The sequence below is a fragment of the Brachyistius frenatus genome, unplaced genomic scaffold, assembly GCF_029030835.1.
Source record: "Brachyistius frenatus isolate BFR_SWC_R1_liver_20210118 unplaced genomic scaffold, ASM2903083v1 Contig_80, whole genome shotgun sequence".
In the NCBI taxonomy this organism is placed as follows: Eukaryota; Metazoa; Chordata; class Actinopteri; family Embiotocidae; genus Brachyistius; species Brachyistius frenatus.
In genome coordinates, this window is record NW_027210679.1 from 1131895 (window position 1) to 1140000 (window position 8106).

Sequence of the window (8106 nt, forward strand, 5' to 3'; positions counted from 1 at the left end):
TTGTACTCCGTCTTAAATAGAGCTGCGAATGTAAAAGTACTTCAGGATCTGGCTGGTTTGACGTGTCGAGAGAGCAGTGTGTGCTTTATGGAAACCGTTCAACCCTTCCAACCTCGCCTGTATCCTGGTTTTTACCGTTATATCCTCATAAACCAGCAAGTATTTTGCCCAAGATTTTCGGCGCTCCCGTGAGATCTGATTTTGGATTAATCTGTTTGGGGCGCTGCATAAACTAAAACAACAACTATATCCTTATATTTTTGTTATATTTGGTGGTGCAGGTTCCTGGAGTTCCTTGAACCCCCTGGGACGCAAAACATGGAAATATGAAGACCCCGCTCACAGGTGTTTCTATTATTTTGTCCAAACCGTGGAAATCGATGAGGGTGGGCTGAATAACGGAAACGTGTTTGTTTTTTTCCATATTATGAAATATAGTCAATCGACACCTTATTAAAACAGTTTCTACACATTAGCTTTAGCTAGATGGGTCTAACGAACTGGATATTTTAGTTTTAATAAATACTACTGCCTGGACACAACATGTACTCTTTTATTGAAAAAGAAAGAATGCGACACCGGTCGCACTGCAACCACAAATAAGCCTTTTCATTGTTAAATTTTTTTTTTTTAATATATATATATATATATAATTGTTTGAGGTTTATTGGGAGTGGAGTTAGAAGTTTAACATCTGCCTGGAAGCCCAAACTCGGGGTAGAAAAAGATGCCCGTGTTTCGTGCCGCTTCCTGTTTCGACGCGGGAGGGGCGGGGCGTCGTTTTCCGAACGTCTCCGATCTCGGCCGATCTCGGCCGATCTCCTGCACCGGCGGTAGAGCCGCGGTTTTGTGCTGCGCGTCCCTCCCGCATCTACGCCGTCCCGTCTCCTTGACAGCGCTGCCATCATGATGGACATACTGGTGTTGATGTTCTTCGCCATCATGGGCCTCGTCTTCCTCTCCTACATCATCTACATGCTGTGACGATGAGGCGCCGTCCGGCTCGGCGACGCCGTCCGCCGGTGCACGGGCGGAACGGAGGACGTTTCCCGTCCCGGACGACGGTACGGAGCTGTTCCTCATCATTAAAAACGTCATGTTTCGGAAAACGTTGTGGAGCGAGCGTGTTTAAATAACGGGCAGAGTGCAAGTAAAATATGACCCGAGAAATAGCTTTTAATATTGTGGAAACAAACATATTGCATCTGAATTATATGTTGTTGTTGTTGTTGTTGTTGTTGTTTTTTGGCGACAAACTGTTATGCCTCATCCGTTTCCAGGCTGCAGAACAGCGGCCAGGCCGTGATGCCTCCACAGGGAGCTCTGGTGTGGGATGTGAGGAGCGACGCAGCCGAGAGGGGAAAACAAACGGAGATGAAGGGGAGGCCAAACTCTCTCTCTCTCTCTCTCTCTCTCTCTCACCCTCCCTCTCTCTCCCTCTCCCTCCCCCCTACTCTGCACTCCGTCATCATTTCCAGGACCAGGAAGCTCCATCAACCCCCTCTCCCCCCCCCTCCCCTTTTTCTGATCTGCAATCAATCTTAAGTAGTGTATATTTTCTACCTAAGGCTGCTGCGGTGTTTGTCTTCACAGGAGCAGCCATGTTACCTCTGCACAAGTCCTAGAAACCCGCAGATGTGGATGTGGGACGGGTTTTTTTTTTTTTTTTTTTGAAGGGTTGAGTGGAATACAGGTGTAGAATCTACCTTTTTATATATATATATATATGTATACCACTGTGAGCTCAGTGTTTGTTTGAGCTATGCCCTGTGGCGTTCAGTATCACCCATGAGATGCCGTGTTGGAGTGGGACCAGCCAGCCCCTTCTGCGCTCATCGTTTGTTTTTGTTAGGTTTCGTGTTTGGAGACCTTCGCCCTCATTTTGTCCTCGACCGTCATGTTGATGTTACTTCACTCAAGTGGCGCCAGTATGTTTTCTTCTCCTCGCGACAATCAACAACCCCCGCCGGGTGGAAGGGGAACGGCATAACTCCGTGTTTTTAAATGCACCATGTCGGCTCAAACCGAGAGATTAGTTTGCCTTGTTACTGTTTTTTCATGTTCATAATTGTTTGGCTGCAAAATGAGGCGCAGGAAAAGAGAAATACATGCGTGTGCTTCTCAGTTTCACCACCAAACCTCATGTATATTATCTATTATATTTAAATAATATTCTGCTTACTGATGCACTGACAACCTGCTGAGATTAATGACAGTATTTCACATGATAAGACAAATAAAGATGATTCCAGTAAAAAAAAAAAAGAAGAAAATCCAGTTGCCTTGTTTTTATCTCGGTTGCAAAGTTGAATTCAGCCTTTTTGTTCTGTGATGTCGTTCTGCAACATTAATTATTTAAGACCTGATTAATGATCAGTTTTAAAAGTAAAATAATGAACATTTAATGACTTTGCAGCTTAATCGCATCTTATAAAAAAATATATATATATCTTCTGCTCTTGGATCATTGATGAGGCAGAACAACACAGGAAATTGATGTGAGCATTTTCTTTTATATTTATATATATATGTATTGTTTTTATTGTTTTTTTACAGACCTAACAGATTAATCATTAATATTAATATTGACGAGTGACTTCCGGAAATTAGACTGAATCTTGAATAAGACTGACACATTTTGTTGGGGAAAAAAAATTCTCACTTATGGTGCCTTAAAACGAGATTTCATAGGTCACATACATCTCCAGTGCCTCTTTGTTTTATTATTCTAATTTAAAACATCTTTTAGACACAGAAAGTGTAGCGACGGGAGTATTTTATTGTAAATTTCCTCCTCCATACCCAAAATATACGACTGCTTCTCCATGATATGTATATTAATATTCATATATCTGACTAAACTTTTACCTCAGCTGCTCCAGGAGCATGTTTTTTTTTTTTTTCTTTCTGTTGTCCCTCTTCTGTTGTGACATTAAACCTAATCTGAGCATAAAACAGGCATATTTTAAATATTTCCTGACAAAACAGTAGTGTTCTGGTACATGGGTGGATTTCAGCAGCCATTATGGAGTTCATGTACGTTGAGGTCCTGTAGATGGCGCTGTTTACCCACAGAAGGCGTGGACTGAGCGACAGATGAATTCAGGCCGGTTTCCAGATGTCTGAAAGAGCATGTTGCGTGAGTAGACGACGACAGCAGTGGGACTGGAAAATAAGCAGGTTAATTCAATTAAAAGATGCTTCAAGCGGCATCAAACAGGGAAACAGGAACACTTTGTTTTGTTCTTGTTTACAAGCGTGTTGGAAGAATTTATCAGGCTGTAAGTTTAGAATAACTTTTTTTTTTTTACACTTGATTATTAAAACTCGTTTGCGACTGACGGAGCTGAAGTGAATCATCCTTGGATTTTGTTTTTCCTTGTTGTTCTTCCAATATTTCATTCATTTAACGTTATGTTATAAAACAAGATTTTTTTTAATTTATTTTTTTTATTATTTTCTCATTTCATCAACAGATGAGGATCTTTTCTCTCCTGCATGCCTCAGGGGGCTCTTGAAGGTGTCCCTCTCTGTCCAGGTCAAAGGTCAGCTGCTCTATATATATATATATATATAGTAAAAGGAAAAAGTAAATTATTTTTACTTTTCACTTGTGTAGATTAAAGAAAGAATCTATAACGTGTTAATCTCAGAGGTTTAGCAGTGCCGGGAGGTACTTTTCTTTCTTTTTTCTTTTTTTTTTTGATCTTCAAAAGTAGATTTCTTCCTGCTGAGCTCTGCAAACCAGCTGCCACAGATATGACAACGATATTGTCATCCAACCGTATAAGCACATATTCCCCAAAATGTTAAACTATTCATTTGTAGTTATATTCCTTCCTCCTCCAGCCGCTTCAACTTTTGTTTTGTTTTGTTTTGTTTTTGTCTGTTTTTTTTTTTTTTCCTCCTCCTCCTCCTCCTCCACCCCACCCCCACCCCCACATGTGTGCAGGCAGAGCCACTCCGGGAAATAATCAGAATTCCTCTGCTGATAGTATAATCTGCCACTCTCCCCATTACAATACAGCCGCTGTTCAGTTTGAGGACACACACACACACGCACGCACGCACGCACGCACGCACACACACACACACACACACACACACACACACACTGTATGCAGTCATCTCACTTCAAACGGCATCTTTGGCCCCGGCCAGATCAAATGACACTGCAGCGAGCTGCCTCTACAGCAGAGCCGCTTCATTTGGGTAAAATAAATAAATAAAAGAGGGAATGATGCATTGAATTTGGGGGGGAGGGGGGGGGAGAGAGAGGGGGGAGAGGGGGGGGTTGGTTTGTTTTCAGCTCGGCGTGCAGCCCTGACCTTGTTGAACGGCTGCTGTAATGTAGACCTGCATTCCTCCTCCTCCTCCCCCCACTCCCCCCCGACCCCTCCTCTCTCTCCTCCTCCTTCCCCCCCCCCCCTCGCTGGCCTGTCACACTCCTGCTACCAGCTCCTCATCAGTTCATGTCACATCTTACGTTGTTCGTCCCGCTGAATCAAAACAAGCCAGGAGAGAACAGGTGCTCTTTTTTTGTTTTCCAGCCGCAGAGGCCTTTTGGAGTTTTCTTTGGTTGGAGATGCAGTGATAAGGGTTTTTTTTTTTATTTTATTTTTATTTTTACATTTTTTTATTATTTATTTTTTTACCGTGTTTATAATGACTTTAAAAGGAGAAATCCAACCCCGTGGAGCACTCTGGCACCGTGACAGCTGCTGGCAGCATTCCTCGCATTTCTGAGAATATTTCGTTGTCTTCTTAATTCCCTCGGTGGGGGGGCAAAAATGGACGCAAAACACTCTTTGACATCGAGTCCAGATGTTTTCACGACGCTGAAATGGATCTGAAAACCTTAAACAACAGACGTCAGCTGTGTTTTACAATGAAAGACAAATGATGTGATGATGTGTTTCAAATTTAGAGATGTGAGAGAAAATGTTTTCAAATAGTTTTTGTTTCTCCCACCCCCACCCCCCCCACGCCCACCCCCATTTCTATCACAGATTAACTCCTGGACCGCAGAAAACACAGCAAATGAATGATATGTAACAATGAAGGAGTCTCCCGGTGTGGATTTTAATGCTGCACAACGTGACCTGTCACACATGCAGCTCGTTTGTAACACCCCCCCCCCCCCTCTGTGGCACCTGTAACCTCTCCCAACCTCCTCAGGAATCCCAATGAGATAGAGTTTGTGTGTTGTGTGTGTGGTGGTGGTGGTGGGGGGGGGGGGGTGGAGCAGCGTGCAGTTAAATGTAATAACACAATAGGTGGACAGGGAGGGGAGGAGGGGGGGGAGAGGATAAGAGCAAATAAAGAAAAAGGAGAGGCAATGAAAGAAAAGACGGGGGGGGGGGGAGGGTTGGAGGGGGGGGCGGGTGCCCCTGTGCTTTAGCTGTGGCCTTCAGCTGTGGAGGAGTTCCTGTTGTTGTGGGGTGGTGGGAGGGCGGAGGGAAGGATGTGACCAGGAATGCCCGGACCTCGAGGTCTCTCCTCTGCTCACGTGTGTGTTTGATAAGTTCATGTCAGAGTCTGGAGGGAGGGGGATGGAGGAGGAGGAGGAGGAGGAGGAGGGGGAGGGGAGGGGAGGGGAGGGGTGGGTGCACGCGGGGATGTCTGCTCTTAAACGCACCACCACCGACTGGACTACACGTCCCGGCATGCAGCAGGAGGCGTCCCGCCAGCCAATGGCTCCGTCCGTGTCTGGGGGAGATCTGCGGTTGGGGAGTTTGCACGGCAGCTGTTGTCAATGGCAACAGAGGTTTGCAGGGAAGCATGAGCTGGACAGCTGGTAGAGGGTCCCTCAGCCCTCTTGCCAGGGGTCACGTGGTCTCCCGGCAGCCAATCGCCTCCCTCCGCCCTCCTCTCCTTCGCTCTCATTTGCTCGTCCTGGTTCTCTCTCCCCTCTCTCTGTGGCTGCAGCGGGGAAGGGAGGGGAGGGGAGGGGAGGGGGGGAGGGGAGGTGGAAAGAGAGGAGGGAAGTGGAGACCGAGAGGGAGGAGAGGGAAGGCGAGGCGAGGCGAGGCGAGGCGAGGCGAGGGGGCCAGCTTTACGCAGGGAGCGAGTGAAAAGAGGTTGAGAAGGAGAACGGAGAGCGGGAGTCTCGTTCCCTCTGCGCGGCTGATCGAGGAGACATAGGTGAGGCTCCCACGCGCGCCCTGCTTTCTGCCTTCTCGCGGCAGAGGGAAGAAGAGGAGACACAGAAAAGGACCACACAAAAAAAAAAGGACAAGAGATGAGCGTTTAACTGGATGTATCAGACTGTCACACTCCAGAGATACGAGGAGGGACGGGAGGGACGGGAGCATGTCTCTGTGGCGAGACGCAGCAGCGGCAGCGGTCGGCCGCCAGGCTGCCTCGCCTGTGTGACCGGATTTTCTGCTTTGGAGTACTGACCAAGGAAAAGGAAAAGAAAAAAGAGCAGGAGGAGAAGGAGAAGGACAAGAAGAAGAGCCGGTGATCTCGTGCCATGACTGGAAGCAGGAGGAGGGAGGAGGCTCGCTGAAATCATGGACCAGGTGAGGATGGATGGAGGGGGAGGAGGAGGAGGAGGAGGAGGATGAAGTGAAGGGGAAGTGAAGGGGACCACCACCTTTAGTGATGCTTCCCATCTCCAACACCTTGCTGACATAAACACACACACACACACACACACACACACACACACACACACACACACACACACACACACACACACACACACACACACACACACACACACACACACACACACACAGCAGCAGCTCGTGGTCTATTCATAACATCCATCATCCCCCCTTTTTCCATTCCCTCAAGGCGAAAACAAACAGCACAGCATGCTGCTCACACTGGGATCTGCTTTTTTCTGGGAGGGGAAGAAGAGAGGGGGGGTTGGGGAGGAAGAGGGGGAGGGGGGGGGGGGGGGACAGAGGTGCTGCCACCGACCTCTGGAGAGATGACACAGTTAAAAAAATAAAATAAATAAACATCACCAACAACACTTTGGGGATGAAGAGAGAAAGAGGGGTGTGGCTGACGTGGTGTGTTTTAACGTTGGCGGGACGGAGGTGGGATGTCATGCAACAGTGTCCACATCCTGAGATCTGTGTGTGTGTGTGTGTGTGTGTGTGTGTGTGTGTGTGTGTGTGTGTGTGTGTGTGTGTGTGTGTGTGTGTGTGTGTGTGTGTGTGTGTGTGTGTGTGTGTGTGTGTGTGTGTGTGAGCGTGTTCATTCACAGAAGCTGTGTGTCCGCCTCGTTGTGACATTGTGTACTCGTGTCACAGCCTTTACAGAGAGTGTCATCATTGTCATCATCGGCAGCTCCGCTTGTTTACCGTGACGGCTACACTGCACTGCACTGCACTGCACTTCACTGCACTGCACTGCACTGCACGAGCGTGGATCTGACCTCAGGTCCAATCTCTCTTTCACCTGCAGCAGGTTTTCCTCTGAATATTCGGTGCGTGTTGTGTTTGTCCGAGCTGTGCGTGGAGCCCGGCGGGCTGTCCGGAGGTGTCGCCTCGCCACGCCGGAGGCGAAGCAGCTGCCGGCGGATGATGAACGAGGATCTGGTCTCCAGCGCCAGTGTGTGTGTCCTGCTCATTGATTACCTCATCCCCCGCCCCCACCCCCACCTCACTCCACCTTCCCGCCCTCCTCCCTCTTGTCTCCTCCGTTGCCTCGGCATCCTCTGAGGTGGAAGTGGTGTGAGCGTCAGGTTTGTGATGATGAGGAGGAGGAGGAGGAGGAGGAGGAGGAGGAGGAGGTGTATGGGTGACACACCCTTTAGCCCCGCCCTTCCTTTCTGGGTGAATTATGCATGCGGTCCATCTTCATCTCCTGGGTATGTGTCCGTCTGCTCGGGTCGGGGGGTGACGTTAGACCCCCAAGTAAAGCAGGGATGATGTCATCACTGCTGCTGGCCAGACTGTGTGTGTGTGTGTGTGTGTGTGTGTGTGTGTGTGTGTGTGTGTGTGTGTGTGTGTGTGTGTGTGTGTGTGTGTGTGTGTGTGTGTGTGTGTGTAAGGGTGAGGACATGTTTAGTAGGCAGAGGCGTGTTTCTAAAAGCGGGCACACAGTTGTTTGGAATTGTGTTTTATTTATCTCTTCATCTTATTTCCC